This window comes from Equus caballus, chromosome 11 (genome assembly GCF_041296265.1).
Source record: "Equus caballus isolate H_3958 breed thoroughbred chromosome 11, TB-T2T, whole genome shotgun sequence".
Classification (NCBI taxonomy): Eukaryota; Metazoa; Chordata; class Mammalia; order Perissodactyla; family Equidae; genus Equus; species Equus caballus.
Window position 1 is genome coordinate 10,912,728 of NC_091694.1, and position 20,749 is coordinate 10,933,476.

The window sequence follows — 20,749 nt, forward strand, 5'->3', positions numbered from 1 at the left end:
GAAGGAAAGAGTGGTGTTAATGAATTAGGACAGAACCCAAACAAGGTAGGCTATTTTGCTCAAAACCTGTCCCACAACTTCTTGCCCTGGAATTATGCCTGAGCCTTATCTTGCCTGGAATCCTCATGAGACATTTAGACACACTTAAGCAGAGCTCTTCATTCAGCCATTGAACAACTGCTTCGCCCAGTGCCTGCCGGATATTGTCTGTACTTCTCCAAACACTCCCTGTCTCCTAATTTCAAACAGTTCCTCCTTTGTTGACAAATCCACAGCATTCTCACGTTTCCTTCTCAGCTGCTGTCATTTCCAGAGCAGGCCTTGCGTTGACCTACAGCTTTTGTTCCTTCTCTCTTCTATTCTGCCTCCCAACCCTACCCTCCAACCCTGGTCCAACTTCTCAGAGACCATGGGTTTTACTTCTTTCCTGATTTAACCTTACAGTTTCTCCTTCTGAGTCAATTTAAGAAAGTTTTGTGCCAGTTTATGATGGAAAGAGGTTATAATATGTTATGAGCAAATGACTAAACTGAAAGTTGGTGCTGGGAAGGAGAAGCAGAAATCCAGCATTATAACATTGCTAGTAACTTCATCTGGAAATCCTCTTTCTCGCCCACTTTTTCTTTGAGTAATATCTACAACCTCATCGTAAATTCTGCCTCACCCAAAATGATGCTGTATTTTATATAGAAGCAAAAGAAGTGTGAAGTATGAGATCATGTTTCTCCATTTTCTAGATGTCCAGATAGTACCAAAATAATATGAATTATAATACCAAATTTTCTGGCTTAAAAATCAAATTACCTAATAAAGAATAGTCTGAAATAAATTTTTTTTTTTTTTTTGGTATTATAGAGAAAGCATGCACTGGGAGGCAGACTCCAGTTCCAGCTCTGTCCTCAACACCCTGATTGGCTTGTAAAAGCAACATTTCTCTGAACCTCAGTGTCTTCTTCTGTGATATGGGGATGATACCTATGTCACCAAATTGCTGTGATGTTGGAATGAGATGATGAATAGGAATCCATCTCTCACTGTGCTGGGCTCACAGTATTTATTCAATAATCACTGCTTAAATCTGAATCCCATGAGGACTCAGTTTCCCCATCTGTAAAATATAGAAACATCTGCTTTAACCTTCTCAAAGAAATGAATAAATTATGTTAATGAGACAGAAAATAATGGTGTAGACCAAGGTTTCAGTTTATATACTCATCAAACAAGGTGTCTCTGAAGAGCTGACGTTAAAAAAGAGACTTGCATGACAGCAGGGCAGACAATATGTGGTTCCCAATAGATATTTCTATTTAAGTTCAGGGATGTCACCACTGTTTCCTACCACTAAGCCACCTTGGCCACTTCTCTGTCCTTCTACTATTTCCCCCAAACCCCAGGAACCAGGTCATTTTCCATTCTTTTTCACAACTGTTACCAAATGGGAGATGCCTTATTTCTTGTTCTTAACACACACACACACGTACACACATTCATATATACACACATACACATACTCCAACTCTGTTTAAGAATTGTATTGCTATTTACTCTGAGCAACCAACCTAAAGGAAACAAGACTGACAAGCTTGGCAAATTTAACAGGTTCAAGAAATTCACAAGGTGATTATCATGGTTATTCTTTGTCTTAAATGGTATGTACATGTTTTACTAATATGGTTCTAAAGGCTTCTCTTGTTCTTATCTTGAATATCAGTCTACCCATCCCTGTCTTGGTTGGATGCCAGCCCAAGTTGCCTAGAGTTTACCTTGAGCTGCATCTGCGTTGCTGAAGAAGTTGAATATAATGAGATTTTACGTCTTACGATCACAGTTCAATTTCTCCTTGATGTGTAAGGAAAGTATTTCCCCAGTGGCCTCTAAAATTCTCCAATGGATAATTTGTTACTAATAATTTCCATTCTTATTTTGTTTTTTATTCAGTTTTTAAATTGAGCTCCTACTGTGTGCCAGACCCACCTATTTTTAAGAATGAGTGAACAGAGTCCCACCATTGTGGAATTTGCATTTGAGAGCTGGGCATCAATAAACATGAAAACAATAAACTGAGGTCACCGCCGATGCTGGTAAGTACCAAGGAGAAAGTAAAATGAATTAGGAATTGGAGAACAACGGTCGGAGCAAGGAGGGAGGGTGTCGCTTAACAGGGGTAATCAGAGAAAGTTTGGTCCAGGACCCCACATTCAAGCTGATAGCATGCTCTGCACCTCTCCTGGCTCTCGCCTTAGGTAAAAATGTTCTCAGCTCAGGCCTGCTCTCTGTCCTATTTTGTTTGTTTGTGGCACAGTCATTGTCTAGTTGTTAAGACTCTCACTATTTACAGGTGTAGTATGGCTGCTGCTTCTTTTGTTCTAAGAGAATTTGAAGGCCTGGTTCTCACAAGAACCTATCATTACAGGAACGTATCTGCATTTTATCACTGAATTCAGGTTTTCCTGATCAGATAAAAACCTGGTTTTACCTGATTTACATAACAGCCTTCTAACTCATCTGCCACTTTCATCCAGAGTGATTGTTCTAACTTGAAATGTAAATATCCCTTCTCCTGCTACCATGGGGCACAGTCCAAGCTCCATAATACAGACCTATGGTAGCGCAGTTCAAGGGTAGGTATGTTTAGATCAAAGACTTGGATTCTAACTATGGTTCCACCACACCTTAGCTGTATGATATCAGCATCTTACAAATATCTTTAAGTTTCCTTGTATTTATTTAAAACAGGGCCAATAGTTGACTTATCTCAAAATGTTTTTGTAAGGATTAAATGATGTAATCTAAAAGAGCACAATGCCTAGCACCTTGGAAACTGTCCTTATCTATAGTCCTCCTTTAACCTTTCATTTGAATTAATTTCTCTCCCCTCCTTCTTGAAATAGCTTATAATACTAGGTCCTTATCTAGTCTAGGAGAGATGGATGTCTGAGCTGCAATCTGAAAGACGAATACAAGTTAACTAAATTAGAAGAAAGAGAAAAAGAGTTTCCCAAGTAGAAGTACAGCATTTACAAAGGCTCTGAGACTCAAAGACGCATAGGGCATGCTTTCCATAGAACTAAATTCAAAGCAAAGGGTGAGAGTAGGGGGGGGAATTGAAGCTGGAAAGAGAGATAGGGACAGAGAGTATCAGTGGCCAAGGAGGGAGAATCAAAGATTTGGGTCTTTTCCCAAGAACAGTGAAAGTGATTGGAGTATATTAACCAAGGGCACAGCGTGATACATTTTCCGTGTTAAAAAGATTACTCTGGCTGTCCAGTGAAAAATTGGTTGGAGAAATTTAAAGGCAGATGTGGGCAGGTAAACCAGGAAGGTGAGAGATGGTCAGGTGAGAGATGATGGTGGCTGGGATTAGGATGATGCAAGAGGAGGTGACAGAAGCCACCTCTCACTTGGGTGTTTCATCACCCTGCCCCTGGAGAAGGGTCACATGACTTTGGAGTGGCTATTTAGAATAGCAAGAACAAGACTTTGAATCTTAAGGAAGTGACAAGGTGCTGAATCCCATTATTCCAGGCAAAGACCAGGAGTCAAGAGGCCAGCGTTGTGATGGTGCATTTAAGCCTCCCCGGAGAAGGGCCCAAGTTGCAGCTCCTGAGAAGGCGGTCCCTGAGATAAGATTTCCATTTTGCCTTGCCTCTTGCTTCTGCTTGAAACAGGTTCTCTCTCTTCATACCTCCTTTGATGCTATAAGCTACCTGATATCTTTTCAATAATATTTTCTTTTGCTTGCGCTAACCAAAGATAGTTTTTATTGCTTGAAGCAGGGAAAATTCAGTTTAATTTACATTTTAAAAATATCTCCTATATGCGAGACTATGGTCTAATCACTCTCCTTCATTCCCATCACGTAAACTAGCAGCAGGTCCTATCGGTTCACCTTCACAGCAGATCTGAAATCCAGCCACTTTCTCCTAGTAGTCAAAACCACCATGTCTTAAGTCTTTATGGACCACAATAGCTTCCTAAGAGATCTCTTTCTGTCTTTGCTGTGCTTTAATCTACTCTTTTGAAAAATGAAATCAAAACATATCACTCCCCTCTTTCAAACCCTCCAGTGTCTTCCCATGGCAATTAGAGTAATTTGCATAATCTGTATTGTATACAGATTGTACACGTCTGTCTGCCCATCTCTGGAAGTTTTCTCCTACGAATCTGCTTCTCACTGTGCACTCTCTATCATCACTGAGTCTCCCTTTCTCAGTAACACTGGGGTCAGAAAACTATCGTCTAAGTGCCAAGTCTGGCTAACTGGTTGTTTTTGTAAATAAAGTTTAGTTGGAACACATTCAGACCATTGTTTATATATTGTCTATGGCTACTTAACTGTCAGGCTACTGCTGCAGACTTGAGTAGTTGCAACAGAGACCATGTGGTCCACGAAGCCAAAAATATTTACTATCTGGCTCATTATGGAAAAAGTTTGCTAAGCTCCGCTCTAACACAGAAGGATGTTCCTGCCCAGGGCCTTTCCACTTCCTTTTCTGCCTGTGTGGCTTCTTATCATCACTGAAGTCTCATCCTTTTTTTTTTTTCTTTAAAGATTGGCACCTGAGCTAACATCTGTTGCCAATCTTTCCTCTTCTTCTTCTTCTTCTTCTTCCCCCCAAAGCACCCCAGTACAAAGTTATATATTCTAGTTGTAGGTCCTTCTGTTTGTGCTATGTGGGATGCCGCCTCAGCATGGCCTGATGAGCGGTACTAGGTCCCTGCCCAGAATCCAAACCGGTGAAACCCTGGGCCACCAAAGCAGAGCCCACAACTTAACCACTCGGCCACGGGGCCAGCCCCTGAAGTCTCATCTTTAATGTCACCTTTTCAGAGAGGACTCATTTGATGAGTATGTAAACTAAAATCCTCCCCACACCATTATTTTCTGTCTCATTAACATGATTTACTCATTTCAAAACACCACTACTGATTGATTTATTTGTTTATTGGCTGGATTGTCCCATGAAATAGATTATAAGCTCCATGAGAAAAAGGTCTCCTTGTCTTATTTACCACTGTGTCTCCAGCAGGTAGAGCAATATATGTCACGTAGGCATTCACTAATTATACTTTGAAGGAACGAATTAGTAAATAATGGAACAATATAATATCCTCAAGGAGATTTCGGTCCTAATAAGAGAATCAGCATTCCTAGAACTCTAAAAACATCAGAGTTGACAGTCTTCCAAAGGTCAGCTCTCAATTCCTTCCATTTACTTTGCCTCTCCCTTGTCCTAGCTGCCAGTTTATACATAGTTACAAAAAACAGTCATATTATTTACTTTTACTTAGCAGCTTCCCTAGAACTGTGGATTTCAGTATAATAACTGCATGTAACTATGTTGCAGAACTCTCTGGAAGTCTAGAGTTGAAAAAAATTGTGCCTGGCATGAAAAAGTGTTTAATAAGATTTGTTAAACCAATGATTGAATTATTAGAGATATGGTGCTCCGAGCACAAATGCACCTTATTATACTGTCATTGTAAAGAAATATTCAAATAGAATATATACGTATTTAATTTGAACTATTCCTGGAGGTTAGTTGGCTATATGTGACAATAGTCTATGAATTTGGTGCAGCCTCTGTTCCATTAATTCCACTTGTAGCAATTTATCCTAAAGAAATTATCATGAAGGAGCACAGACGCATAATTTGTATCACTTTTGTAGTAGCAAATTTTGTCTATGGCCTAGCCATCTAATAAATGTGGGACTGTTTCACAGGGAATGATATAATTGATGTGGATCAAGGCTGCCCCAGGTAGAGAGGCCCAAGGTATCCTGGCCTACATGCTGATCTATATGACCTGATGGATTTTATGGTGTGGATTAGGGCTGCCCCAGGGAGAGAAGCCCAGGGCATCCTGGCCTACATGCTGATCTATATGACCCAATACATATCTAAAGTTATATGACCACACAATAACCAGACCCCACCTGCACTAATACCATTTAATGACTTTTTACATGATCTTTCCTTTGTCTTGTAAAGAAATAACTCACATACCTATACCTTATAAATTTAGCTCTAACCCTCCACACATTGCAGCTCTTCACTGCCCATGGGTCCTGTCCCCATGCCGGCAGTTCTAACTGCCCATGGGTCCTGTCCCCATGCCTGCACCTCCTTACTGTCCATGGGTCCTGTCCCCATGCTACTCCATGCTATTCTCTGAATAAAAGAGCACTACTGCCAGGCCTTGAGAGTCCAAGAAATCTTTCTTTCGACTTCTTGACTCACCGAGCCTGCATCACAATCATATTATTACTCATTACTTTTGATGTAGCCATTAAAAGCAATGGAATAGAAGAATGACAGGAAAAATGTAAAACATAGTGTTTGGTAGAAAAAATAAAGTAGGACTATAAAACAGCTTGTATAATATAATTTTTTCAAGTTTAAATACATTTAAACATGCAGAAAAGACAAAATGATATGCAATAAAATGTTAATTGTGGCCCTCTCTGTTTGGTATGATTACTTTTTCTCCTCCTTTTTCTTCTGTTTGCTTATTTATACTTTCTAAAATCTTACAATGAACAGGCATTACTTTTGAAAAAAAGAAAAACAGGTATTTTCAGCTGGTACTTCGAAGTGTACCAATTTTGAGGCTCCATAAAGGGAAAGCAAACCAATGGCAATCTAAAAGCATTTATTAGAGCCTTTAAAAGGCAACTATAAATAGCCCAGAAAGGCAGACAGTCTTACAGACGTTTAAAGTCAGACATTGATGCTGTAATTTTTGCTGGAACAATTCACAGAAACAAATATAGTGACATTTAATTCATCTAAGTAAAACCAGATCTCATTTAAAACAAGGAAGGGGTGGGGAGAGGGAGCTGGGTCAGATTTGGCCACTGGATACCAATTGGAGAAATCATGAAAGCAGTTGGTAACAAATCAGAGATACATAAAGCAGAATTAAAATCAAACAGTCATCAAATGCAATTCTTCCCTCCCAGCACCCCCTTTTCTCCCTTCCCCATTCCAAAACATATTAAACTGCTAATACCTTCATTTCTTGGCTTGGTATACCAAAGTCTGTTTTAAGAATCTTTCTTTTATCTTAATATCTTCAATAACTTTGGAAAGAAATGTTAAAAATTGTGCTATTTTGCAACGTTACTACTTTAAGCTTTGTGTTAATAGACTTTTAAGATCCAAGGAAATGGTCCTTTGAAATGGATAAATTTGAGGAGGGCCGTTAGATATTTATGACATAGATTTTGCTAAATAGCTGGCCCTAGCCAGTTCTGAATAATTCACATTCATGAACTCTGAAACCTCGTTCAGATAACCCTATAGGCAGTATAGCAGGGCAGTGTTTTTCAAAGTGTTGTCCACTAACAAGCTGCTTCTGAAATCCTAGGGGAACATGATACACCTGCAGATCCTTGGGTTCCACCCCAATCGTTCTGATTTCCTTGCCCCCTGGTTGATTTGTATACATCCTCAAGATGGAGATCTACTACCTTAAAGTTTCAAGAATTGAGACGCTGGGTTCTGAAAGACTGAGATTGGGTTCAGATCACCAGTAAGACAAACCGTGCACTGCTGCATAATTTACTGGACCTCTTTGAGTTTCTGTTTGCCCATCTGAAAAAGGCTGGTTGTAGGATTGCTGGGAGGATTAAATGAAGCTGTGTTCCCAAACCTCCTTTCACAGTACCTGGTAATTAATAAGTGTTTAATCGCAATGCTTTTAGCTCTGACTATAGCTCATTCAAGCATAGATCCAAATGAGGAGAGAGAGAGGTTGAGAGTTATCTGCCATTTTTTTCCACCAAGCATTATTAGATTGACAATTTCCCAGACTTGCTTGAAAGTTCCCTTCTAGCAGCTAATTGCCTTGACATAATCTTCATGGAGACATGACAGAGCTGCCCAGAAGAACCACAAATATCACTAAGAATAGAAATCATTTTGTACTAGTCACCCACTTTGCTTTCTAAATGTCAGGTTACCTACTACTGTCCTTTAATATCTCCCATATAGTTTGTTTTGGGAGCTGCTTTGATTAAACCTAACCATTCATCCCCAAACAAATGTAATATAGGGAAAGCATATGTGCCCTGGCTTTTGACCTTTTATGGTATTCAAAAGAAAAGCAAGTCCTATCTCTCTGTTGCTATTTTCCCATTTTGTGAAAACTGCCTGTAAATTGTCCTCTCTGGCAATTTACAGAGAGTCTATTTATTAGTCTATTCAATCCGCTGGGATTCATTGAACTCACAGATGTGATTTGCTAGAGACCAGGAGCTCCCTGGATAGCGTCTACAACTTCTTTGACCTTTAAATGATTGAGTTTCTGTTTTAAGCTGTCAAAATGAAAACCCAGGATATCTCTATTGGGGAGGAAAATAAAGCAACTGTTATTGGCTGTTATCTCAATTCCTATTTTCCCTTGTGGATACAGATAAATTGTGAAGTCTTTAAAATACAAGACAAAAGATCTCACTAGGAAGATTCAGATAGAGAGCCTATTGAGACAATACCTTAAGCAGCGTATTGCCTATTATGCAAGATTAGCTTTCTATTAGCCTGCACCTTTTCAAGAACACTTGGCAAAAAGACATTGCCACTTACTACAGATAATAGAAGATTTAGGTACCTGACAGAAGTTAGCGCATTTGATAGATTCTTGAACTTCCATGTGTTCCCTTTTCTGCACTTTCTCCACTAGTTATACTTCTATTTCCACTAGAGTGTAGTAGAAGAAGAATGAATTGTCCTACCTCAGTTGGAAGGTGTGATTTCATCATTTATGAATGGCTAGACAATCAGAAGTGACCCAAGTTAGTAAAAGAGAATTGACACTGTCCCCAGCATGTCTTAGGCTGGAATATTCACTGTGGTGGACACCGGGGAGTTCAGTGTAGGGCAGATGGGAGCACTTTTCCCTTAAACCTCATGGTAAGATATTTAAACCTTCATTGTAATTGACTATATCATTTAGCCAAACATACCAATGCCTGTAATGAGTTGGAAAAGATCACAGAAACAGCCTCTGTGTATTCTTCAATTCAATCAACATTTAGCTATAGCCAAGGCATTGTGAGGACTATTACTGATGATTATGGGGACTATTACTGCCTTTGAGCTGTTTAATCTTGCCAAGTATATCACAGACATTCTGTGAAGAAAGCTCACTGAAAGCGAAGGCTTCTATGATAGAATAATATCAAACGTGGGCATGATGTTGTAGACCCAAAAGAAAGATGGTCAGGTTTGAGACCTTTCCCAGGACTTAAGGTGCAAAGGTGCTTCCCCAGGATTCTGCTTTTGTGGTTAATTCTTGATTTTCTATGCTACTGAAGGAAGATGGTGACACAGATAAGCCACAGAAGGGAAGTAAAGAAAAATCAATTTGTATTTGGCTTGGAATAAATCACACACTTTGGAAAGAATGCCCCATTTCTACATATTGCAGACTATTAAAATGATTTTCTGTTCCCTGAATTCAAGCTATCAGACAGGCAGGATGTAATCAAGAGGAATATTCTGGGTAGTTGAGCAAAAGGCAATTTAGGAATTTTTATTTTTATTCCTTGGGCTAATTCATCCAGCAGATAATCTGCCGATGGAAATTTGAGTGGTACTTGGCTTGAACAAATAGATTTCCCACATCCAAATCGAAATTCATTCTTAGTCAAGAATGTACACAGTGTAGCAACATGGAGAAAGATTTCCAATATGGTTTTAAAATTCAACAATTTTTAGCTACTGATTTTATTAAAAATTACTTGTAACAATTATAACTCTAGCCTGCATGGCCTCCCTTTATTTGAGGGTGATTGGAGGAAGGGTTGGGGAGGAATATTTTCTCTGGTGATAAAATTACTTTTTGCTTCAACTTAATCAAAATGCCACTTTGCACCCATGTAGAGCAGATAACATTTATGAAAAATTCATTCAACTGATGAGCCTTGGCAATACTGCAGAAGTTTAAAATCTTAATGGAAAGAATATGCTATGAACTAAAATAGCTTTTGCCATTCATAGTGTTTAGGACCAGAGGGAGAAATAATGGCTTTTTAACTGAGAAACGTAAACATCATTGGTATTTGAATTGCCAAATCTCATGTAACTTTCCTGTAGGAAGATAGATTGGATGCCCTCATTGAAAAAAATTAGAAACCAATCCTCAAAGACAGATTTTCAACAATTTGTGAATATGCCCATGCCAGCTTCCATATCCGCAAACATTTAAGAGAGGAGACATAATAGGCTGCGGGAATATTTGCCCTGTTAGTCATTCGTTTTTGGCTAAATGGAACTAAAACCTTGTGAAAACCAAAGAAAGATAAGACCCTGCCCCTGATCCCCAGCACCACCAACCCAGAGTTTCCACATGATTCTTGGGTTCTTGATGCCTCTATGCCTAGGAACCACAATATCTATGCCTGTGCCATCAAGCAAAGCTCGTCTCCACTTTCTCTCCCCAGCAGGGCCATTTATGACCTCTGCCATTGTCATTTGAATCAAAGAACACTATCTGTATGGAAGCAACATAGTGAGATTTGTGACCTTGCCCATCTGTGAGCGTATTTCCCAGTGCCTTTCCCCAAGGAGATTTTACTATCAGTTCAATAGAACAACAGTAATCAAAATCTCAGCTACCTAAACAGTGATGGCCTGGAAGTCGAAAAGTGCCATCAAGGAGTTCAGTGTTGTGCAACCTTGAAGGTCCAGCTCATAGGCAATTTGTGATGCTAATTACGATTTCTCTATGTGATCCCAGCTTCTACTTTTAGCTACATCTGCCCCTAGTCCAGCTAGATTTCTTCTTTCACAGCCTCAGTGCTGTGTCACTCTCCTCTAATCCTAAAAACAATCTTGAAACGCAGGTTTTATTTTATCTTTTATCTTTTGCAAATTCATAAACTAAGGCTTAGAGAAATGAAGTCTTGTCACAGAGCTGCAAACTGAAAGAGCTAGGATTGCAACCCAGGTCTCTAACTAGATTATAAAAGGTGCATAAAGGTTAATGTCATGCTCTTGGATATGTATATCTTTTGTACGTAAGGCTAGAACCAGGTTTTCTAGAAATAAAGAAATTGTACACTATTCCTGTAACTCCAAACAACAGCGTTGCAGGGAATGTTTCAGCATCTGTGGTTATTTTCAAGCTTTCTTAAGATATATCCACTCACTCTGCTGATAAGATCAGCCCTTGATGTGCATACGGATATACATAAGCACAAGGGACTGTTAACCAGCAAAACCCACCTGATCGAACCATTAAGAATCTAAAGAAGTGTCAGTAAGGAAAGGGGCCAAAGGAAGCCCAGACATGGGTTGGGGGCGGGGATACTATCAATGAGAACTAATTGGGTGATGCCTTTTCTCTCTGAGAAAAATGGTTTTAATTGTGAGATTATGCTGCCAATGGGTGGGCTGGAGGGAAGGCTTGTTGCCTTTGGACGCCCTTTGGAATTAAGCCAAAGCGTTTGAACACAAAGGGAAAAACAATCGAGTGTGGATGATGTCACAAAGCATCCTGAGGAAAGCAGCAAGGATAAAGCTTCCTACTGCTTGGATCCAAAGTACACAGACTTATTTTGGCATTAATTCCTTCTGCAGCCAGAAGCTTGACTCTTCTGAGGGGATTAGTCTTAATCAAAAAGACTCAGTGTTGAAGAGGAGGGTGTGTGGGTGCGTGCGTGTGTGCAAGTCTGATTCCTGCTCTGTGAGCTGGAGAATCAACATTCCCATCTCTCCTCCACACATGCTCTCTGCTGTGTGTGAATTCATTGTAACTAGGCAAAGCCCATTTTCACTGGGGTAGACAGAAAATTGGCTTGCTCTCCCCATGGACACTCTCAAACTGTGACCAGAAATCTGCCTTCTCTTATGATAATGGAGATTTCGGTCGCTCTTCTGGCTGGGAGAGACTCCCCTTCAAGGGCTAGCCAATTCTTAGAGATAGCAAAGGAGCCAGCTTGCAGCATGCTTTTGATATATAAACGAACTAACCCAGAGCCATACCTCCTCTATCTGGCCCCTACAACCAAGGAGGCAGTATTCTTCTGCCTTACGCATCCCAGAGCCAGGTACCAAGCAATTAGGGACCACCCATATAGCCCAAAGCCCACCAAAATTAGTCAAACTAGGCCATCCTAAGCTGTACATCTTGCTTTTCCCATGCAAACTCCAATAGATGACATGGCCTAGGACTTGCCCTTCCTCCTATTTTCCGCCTCTTTTCCACCGTGGTGTCTTTCCCATGTGGTCCTGTATGGCGTGCTGTGCCTTCTGTCTCGAGGATCTGTGAGTATAATAAACTTTGTTTTTTCCTGAGCCTTGACTCTGGCAAGGCCACACTTGACTGACCATCTCATAAAAGAATACAAAAAAACATAAGTTTCGGATGGGAAAAAAATATATTTCCATCTTCATTTTAAAAGAAACTGCACAAGGGTAAAGAATGTATTATTGTTACAGATTAGAATTTTCTAGGTGGGAAGTAGTGCATTCCACTCTGGAGAGGTATCTTACAACGTTGTAGACAGAGGACAGCCAGTATTACGAGACTTGGGAGATTGTTGCTAAGGCTGACCTAGCAGCTAGTTGTGGAATAGAGACTCACAACTTCTTGCTGTCTAACATTTGGGCCTGGGGAGCTGAGAGGCTCACCCCAATGGCTGGGAACACTGATTTGGCAAGAATATAGTAATGCCTTTCTAAGTGTCAAATCTGATATATGTGGATTAATAGGCAGTATAATGGCCAGATTCCTAAGGTCAAAGACCAAGAATTTGGGATTACTTACTGGAGTGGGGCATTTGCCGTGCTCAGAGGCAGGTTCAGCTACGTTGTGGAAGGGCAGAAGTTCAGCTGAGCTGCTAGAAGACAGTATAGGGAGAAAAGAGTGACAGGGATTTAGTTAATCAGCTTACTGGTCACCTCATAAGAAGACAAGGGACAAGAAAGAAGGGAAACATAGAGCTGGGGAATTTAAGAGAAGTGAGAGCAGGCAGCATACAGATATTCAAGTAGCAAACATTCCACATCAAAGGGGTATGGCCAGAAGTAATTGGGCCCGAGATATGGTGCTGGGGTTCAGGATCTGGGCTCCAGACTAAGATAAGCATCAGATATAATCTTCAGTCTGAAAAGAAACACTTATTAAGTGCCAGGCATTTTACATCCACGAATTTACTGAGAACCATGTACCAAGATCATCCTTGTTTTAAGAATGAAAAATTGAAACTTAACTGGTTTGGCAGATTTGCCCAGGGTCTCACAGGTGGTAAATGTTGGGAAAAAAGGACTACAAGAAATGCATCTCACTCCATAACTAAAGTTTTAATGAGTAAGAGAGCTAGCTATTGGAAGCAGAATGAGGGTGAAGGTAGGTCTTTGGACTTGATCTCAGGGAAAAAGAGGAAATCCAGTCACTAGGACTGCGGCCCAAGTTCAGAGAAGAACTAACTGCAAGAGATGCTGGCTGAGTCTCCTGACATGTGTTTTGGAGCCACCTGGGGTCTCCACAGATTGACCCATCTCAAAGTTGAGAGCAGAGGGGCCTGCACGTGGGGCCAAAATTCCTTAACTCTGGGGATTGGAGAAATTCACAGCAGGGAAATCTAGACAGCTGATTACACTAACCAGTCTCAAACACAGAATACTAGCAAAGATGAGCAGTGATAAAGGGAGGAGTGACCATGAGCTTAAAAATATATCTTTCCCAGAGAGCAAGTCAACAAACATGTTTTTTCATCCACACAGAATTTCATGTGAAAGTAATAAAAGTTTTTTTAATTGGTGATATTTCATATCTAAAGAGTAATGTTCAATTCTGGGTATCTTGCTTTTTAATAGAAATCACTATAATAGTGAAGGACTGAAGAAGGAGACAGCACTGGAAGAAGAAATGAAGGAGAAGAAAATATGCACTCATGCATTCAAAATCTTCATTAAGCACCAACTGTGTTCCCCGTACTGTGCTCTAGATGTGCTGAGGTCATTGCAACATAACCCTGCTCCAAGTACTTCACATCCTTGAATGCAGAGAAGGGACATCTTTATTCATGCAGTAGAGAACGGGGCTCTGCTTTGTGAGCTACGGCAGGACTAAGATCTATGTATGGAATTTATAGGGAAGTAGACTTCACATCTGTATCAAGAAGAAGTTTTTCACTGTGCATGTCTCCAACCATCCAGTGCAGATTGGAATAATCTACTGAGAATTTGGATGATCAACTTGAAGAACATGTAGAAGAGTTTCCTGAATTCGTTAGGAGGTTGAATTAAATAACTCTGAAGTTCTCTTTTTAAACAAAGATTTAAAGGTTTTATGTTATGCTATTCTTAGCTAGTAAATAGCATTTTCTCCAGTTTTATAAGATGAACAGTGGTGAAAGACTGTCCAAGAGGATTAAAAGTAAACAATGTCAGAAAGATCTCATCTTCTCATTAAAGTAAAAACACTTGAATCTTCTAATTTCTTCAAATAATTATGAGCCATCTTGTCATGCCAGTAGGAAAGATCATCCTGACTCATCTTTTGGTACAATTTGTGCACTTGTTCGTGCATTGACTTTTTATCTGATCTGATCTGTTTTTATTTTTTATTTTTGTGTGTGTGCTAAAGTTAAAAAAAACTCAGGCTTGATCATGGATTTTCTTAGCAAAAAATTAGGGAAAACCCAGGATAATGACTGACAGGGAAATTTCCAAGGGCAGGAGATGCTTCTGGATCAGTTATTTTTGTGTTCCAGGTGCCCCTAAATCCCACTGTGAGGGTGGGCATTCCATCTCTTGAAAGTTAACCAAATTCAAGTTTTGATGGTGTGGGTCCCAGGAGGGCCTTATCAGCTTCTTTCCATAGCCTATCATCCCAGATATTTAGGTAATGCAAACAAAATAGTGCCTTTACCTTAAAGACAGGATGTTTGGAGTCAGACTAATTTCTGTTTGAATCTCATCTCTACCACTTACCCATGTGAATTCAGACCAGTTATTTGACCTCTTTCATCCTCATCCCTTTAAAAAGGGTGATTATGAGAATTAAATCAGATAGCACTGTAAAATAGTAGGTGTCCCATAAATGCCAGTAGTTCGCACCTGAAGCTTATCACTTGAACAAAACTGGAACTTTGCTTGGCTGATTTGAAGCAGCCACTATGACAATGAGAGATGCAGATACTTTGATTTTAAAAGATCGAAATGTGAAATGACTGATTATCTTTATTAAACTATATAGACACAAGGGAGTCCCTGGCCCTAACTCTCTTCTGGAGCCTCAGTACCCCTCATGCCAGCCCACCCCAACATATCTTCCCTGACCTCAGCTGCCTGCATTGCCGGTGTGCAGAGATAGGGCTCCTCAGAGGGGCGAGGCCCAGGGATGGAATGCGGATGTCTGAGTGAAAGTTGAATATCATTGGTCAGAAAACTATGTCAGAAGCAGGTCAGAGCTGGTATAAATTGCCAGAACTACTTTTGGTATAGCAACAGTATTCCACCTTCCTTGTTACAAAATTGCAATTGGCTTCTGTTTTCTCAAAGCTGAGAACAAGACTGTGTTCCCTGGAACTGAGCCATTTGAGATATTACTCTGACCTTAGCTATTAACCCACTATCACTCTCTATATCAGAGTTTCCTTCGTCTCTAAAACAGAGCTAATAATAATTGTCTCCATTTAGTTTGTGCTCACTATGTGCCAGGTACCATATCGAATGAGATTAAATAATATCTAAGAGATAGATAATTATTAAAGGCTTTTGAAAAGGAGGCAGAGAGAAGCTAAGTAACTCAGGAAGGTCACACAGCTAATAAGTCGCCAATTTGAGCTCTACCTTCAAGATTATGGGCTTTCAGAACCTCTGGTATATTGCCCCCCGCTCTCTCTGAATTCTCAGAATTATTTCAAGGCTCATAGGAAATGAAAGAAGAAAAAGAAGGGCTTTTAAAAAGAAAAGCTTACAATTTCCATAAATAAGACATATTTATGGTTAAACCCATGGTCGTGCATCTATACAGTTTTGGACAACCTGCATTATCTCAACCTCTACTCCTTCCACGAGTGAAATGGAAACCTGAAGGTATGGAATGGAACAGATGCTATTTACTCCGTAGCAACAGTTCAGATTGCAAATCGAAAGACAACTATAAATAAAAAATAAACATTAAAAGTTAGAAAGCCCAGTGCTTTTATACACAATCAGATTTCAGTGCTTGAGGAGTTTATTATTTATTGAAGTTACCTTTGGGCAGTTTTTTTTTTTCCTAAAGCCTCTTTACAGTATTTCTGTCTATATTTTTAGTTGTAAAGATGTAATTAATTACAAATCAATGACAGCATATTTCTTCACACAGTTTCAAATTCTTAATGCCGCTTTGTTGTCACTTTGGAACAATGGAAGAGTGACAAAGACATACAAAAAGACGGTTTTATGAATGACTATTTCCACAGGAAATTAAAGACTCATCCTTTTTCCACAGTGTCCCACGTCAATAAGTAATGTTCAGCTGGTTAAGTCATCAAGCTTTTAGTCTCTTTCTCCCTGAATGTTACTTCCCTTAACTGATCTATAAATGGCACTCACATTCTTAATCTGTTCAGTTCAGCACTCCCCAGAGATTGTATGACAAAAAAGAAAGACTATTCCCAGCCAGACCATAGAGCAATAAAGCATGACAACTGAGCCAAAGGAAGCATCATAAAGGTGCCTATTAGAAGGCGTACACACAAAAATGAATGAGCTTAAGAGAGCCGGCGAGCAATTAGTTCAGGCTTGGATTGCTTCGTAACCCACTAAATGGTCTTACCTTAGTTACAGATAATGAAGTTCTGATCAAAACCCCATGTCCTTTTCATCTTCTAAGAGCACTGTAGCTAGACATCTCAGGGTTCTTTTCTTTCTGCTCCTTCGTGCTTTCTCTAAAGCTGTCGGCACCTACCGCCATGGAGATGAGAAACTCCACAGGAGAATCTTGCTCTTCTTTGCTTTTCCGGACACATTCACCACACACAAAGGCCACTGAGTTCTCAGCTTCACTCCAGTGAATCAACACTTTCTTTAACTGGTTCCCATGCCTACACGTAGGTAGTCTTGCCAATGGTGGCTTACAGAAAACAAGAATGAAGACGAAATCTCCTTCCTCCCTGCCCATCTACATCTTTGTTTTTTGATCAAACCTTTGTGAGCTTATTCAAGAACAAGAATCTCCCCAAATCATAAAGTGGCCAAAAACTGCCCCTAAACTTCCTCCTGTCCCAGAAGACTAGATTTTCTCCTGCTGACACCTCCAGGCTGCATAGCTTCCTTCAAGTGTGTTCTTCTTAAGTGTAGGTGCTCTGATTGTCACAGTAAAGATTTTTCTGTGCAAACACACACCCTGTCTATGTAACCTTACACCTAAGGCAAACAGCCTCTTGACCAGTATCATTTCATTTGGATTCCAAGGAAATGTGTGCCCCTGGAAGATCATTGACAACCTCAGTAGTGGTCCCAAGGACAAAGTTTAGATGTTTTTCTGAGAAGTTGGTTTTGTTTTGTGGCTTGCTTGTTGCTTCTTCTAAGTTTGGGATAAAGAAGGGAATATGTTTCTTACTCAATGTCCATTTTTCATCTATGAGGAAGTCTTATAATTTGGAATAAGCTAGTCATGAAAACGTGGACATTTATAAGACATCACGTAAATGCTAGTGCCATTTACTGAAATGATAGAACTGGGAGAGAAGCAAAGACAAGGATTCCAGTGACTAAGCTCTGGGGCAACTCAGTTGGAAGTTGGGAAGATGAGGAGCATCCAATGCAGGAGACTGAGAACGAGAATTGCCTGAAGTAGTAAGAAAACCATGAGATGTGGTATGAAGTGAAGAAAGTGTGACAAGAAAAAAGGAGTGATCATCTGTGTCAGAGATTAATGATAGGTCAGGATAAGGACTAAGAACTGATTATTGAATGCGACAATGTGATGAAATTCGATGAAAGATATCTCAGTAGAGTTTTGGAGAAAAATGTCTGATTAGATGAGAAACAAGTGGGAACAGGAAGTAGAGACAATATGCATCCCATTTGTAGGGAGTTCTGCTATCAAATGGAGTAGAAAAATGCAGTGATGGATGGGAAGAAACATGGGGGTCAAGAAAGGTTTATTTTTCAGGGAGAGAGTTTTTTGTTTTGTTTTAATATGGGTGATGTTACAATTTGTCACATAGGATATTGTCAACTTATTAATTTATTAATTAAGGAAATGTTCTACAATTACTCATGTGTCATTTCTATTAAAAACAAGTACTTTTTGGGGCCTGGCTGGTGGTGTAGTGGTTGAGTTCGTGCACTCCACTTTGGCAGCAGCCCAGGGTTTGCTGGTTCGGATCGTGGGTGCTGACCTACACATCGCTTATCGAGCCATGCTGTGGCAGGCATCCCACATACAAAGTAGAGGAGGATGGGCACAGATGTTAGCTCAGGGCCAATCTTCTTCAGCAAAAAAGAGGATTGGTGGTAGATGTTAGCTCAGGGCTAATCTTCCTCAAAAAAAATATATTTTATTTACTATCTCAGTGTTGTTAAATAGCAGTCAGAATGGGAGAATATGAGGAGAGATGCACATAGGTTGGTAGATGAGAGCCAAGGTTTCTGCGTGGCAAAAAGTCAAACAAAAAATGGAAAGCATTGGAGGAACTTACAAGGCTGAAGGAATGGGCAGAGGAACGTTAGAGAAGATTAAAGGTGTGCAAATGAAAGGTATTGGTCTTGGAGAAAAACTATACAAACTATTCTTATGAAAAGGCATAAGAAAATCAAACTGACTAATTCAGCAAGTAATTTGAAATAGGGGAAAAGAAGTCTGTCTTTTATGTGGTACACTGTAGATAGTAGGTAACAGACAAAATTGTTTATTTTAACTTGATTTTCCATACCCAATGAAAACTTTTAAGTTGTTTCCCACGGGCTCAGCCCCTGCTGAAACCACGCCTTCAGATAGACCCAAACAAACTTCACAGATGCCGTTTTTTGCTGGCCTGAGGGCTTCCTGTTATTCTAACTGCCTGGCCATCATAGGATACAGAGGAAGTGTCTGAAGTCCTCACTACTAAACAGCACGTTCCTGTCCCACTACTTATGAAAGTCTCTCCCACCACTTCTGATCCTAAAGTTATTTGAAACTTGCTAACTTATTTTCCTCTCTTTAGCCAAACTGTACTAGAGTAGATCATCCTTAAAGATGTCAAAATCTGGAATCAGAAATAAATCAGTAATAAGTTGGTTTGCCTGTACTTCCTCTGAAATTAATGATAATTATTTAACTTTAAAATTAAATAATGAGGCTTAATAAGAATTTCTGTTTGGGTCATTTTTTTGTCTAAATTTGAATGAATTATTTTTCCCGCTGGTTGTTGTACCAACTCCTAAATACACACATTACCAAGAAAAAACCCTCTGAGAATTGCTAAAACGTCTGAGTCAGGTACTGTCAGGGGAGAATTCAACTCAAAATAGAAATCCTCAGAAGGGCACTAGCAAAACAAGAAATCATTGCCTGAGAACCTCTACAATACACCCTTGAGTTGGGCCCCAGTCTCTGCTTGAGCATTTTCATTGACAAGGATCTCATTGACCCCTCATGTGCTCTGTTCCTATTTTATGATGACTCAACTCTACCAATGAGGAAGTCCTTCCTTAAACTCAGATAAAAACGTGTCACTCCATAGCTTTCACAAGACTTTCCTGTCCTCATGCTGTCCCTCTGCAAAACAAGTCTTGTACTGCTTCCAAGAGCCAGTTCTTCATACAAAAAAAGAAGGAATCTTATAGCTGCTGCTTAGTTTCTGACTCAGTCTTCACTTCTTCCATTGGAAAATCCCCAAAGCCTCTTATTATTCCGGATATGCATAGTGATTATTTAATTTGTCACTTTTGAAAATGAAAAGAGTAAAATGATAAGTCACTAAGACAACAGGCATCAACGAGGACTGCTAGGAAATTTAGTCAACTTATTTATATGCAGTGTTGTGCTGGCAAAATTTAATAATGGCTTCTCTAAGGAAAAAATGACTGACGGGTAGAGTATGCCAATTTCAGTGGTGTAAATACTCCAACCATGGCCGATTTCAAGTTACTGATCTGGTGTCTCAGAATGTAGAGTTGATAAGAGGTGTGCACATTGGCTCTTGTGGGCTGCTATGAGCCTGCTCCAGCACAGCACTGTATGATAAGCTGTGTTTTAGAATTTGTTCAATGTCCTGGCTGTCCTCTGAATGTCTCTTTCCACATGTGATATGTTTTAATCGATAATTGCTGAGGTGTTGTTTGGCCAGCCCAGGATCAGTTCAGATTCCACTCGAAATTCCACTTCAAGGGTCCAATTCCATCAAAATTCAACTTCAAAGGATCTATGAATGGAGAGGTATGCAGTCACAGAGGAAGCCTTCAACTTCTAATATTTGGGTCAGAAAAAGAAAATTTCCCTAGAGCGTCTGTACTGGAAATAAAATGGGCAAAGTTGATACATTAGGGTACATTTTCATTAAATTATTTATACCGCTAAGCAACGATTATATACCACTAGGCCTTGATTAAGTCGTCATCGTTTTTCTTAATGGAACAGAAAAGAAACTGGGTTTAAAACTGCTGGCTTGTTAAGAGAGAGACTGCAAAAAATTATTTAAAGTTTTAAACGTTTCCATATAATTCAGGAAGCATTTATTAAGTCCTGATCATGCATTGAGGAAACCCTATAAATATTCAACGTAAAACTCTACTAATGAATAAACTTGTTTTCACGA

The 20,749-nt window shown here is 39.7% G+C and overlaps 2 protein-coding genes across 18 annotated transcripts in view; one reads left to right on the plus strand and one right to left on the minus strand.

Annotated features, from left to right (window-relative positions):
* LOC111775599 (uncharacterized) overlaps positions 1-19,302 on the plus strand; it is a 55,423-nt gene extending 36,121 nt beyond the window's left edge. The window contains exons 5-6 of the mRNA XM_070226671.1: positions 1,939-2,081; positions 13,827-19,302. The gene's annotated coding sequence lies outside the window, so the exon portion shown is untranslated. The remainder of the gene's footprint in view (positions 1-1,938; positions 2,082-13,826) is intronic.
* The window catches only part of KCNJ16 (potassium inwardly rectifying channel subfamily J member 16), a 51,862-nt gene that overhangs the window by 10,747 nt on the left and 20,366 nt on the right, over positions 1-20,749 (minus strand). For 2 of the 17 annotated variants that reach the window (XM_070226033.1, XM_070226027.1), the window contains exons 1-2: positions 16,780-16,912; positions 12,775-12,847 (exon numbers count right to left, since the gene is read on the minus strand). The exons of 7 other annotated variants lie outside the window; for them this stretch is intronic. The gene's annotated coding sequence lies outside the window, so the exon portion shown is untranslated. Of the gene's footprint in view, positions 1-12,774; positions 12,848-16,779; positions 16,957-20,749 lie in introns of those variants that run through there. 8 more of the 17 variants (XM_070226036.1, XM_070226029.1, XM_023652132.2 and 5 more) reach the window with 6 other exon arrangements.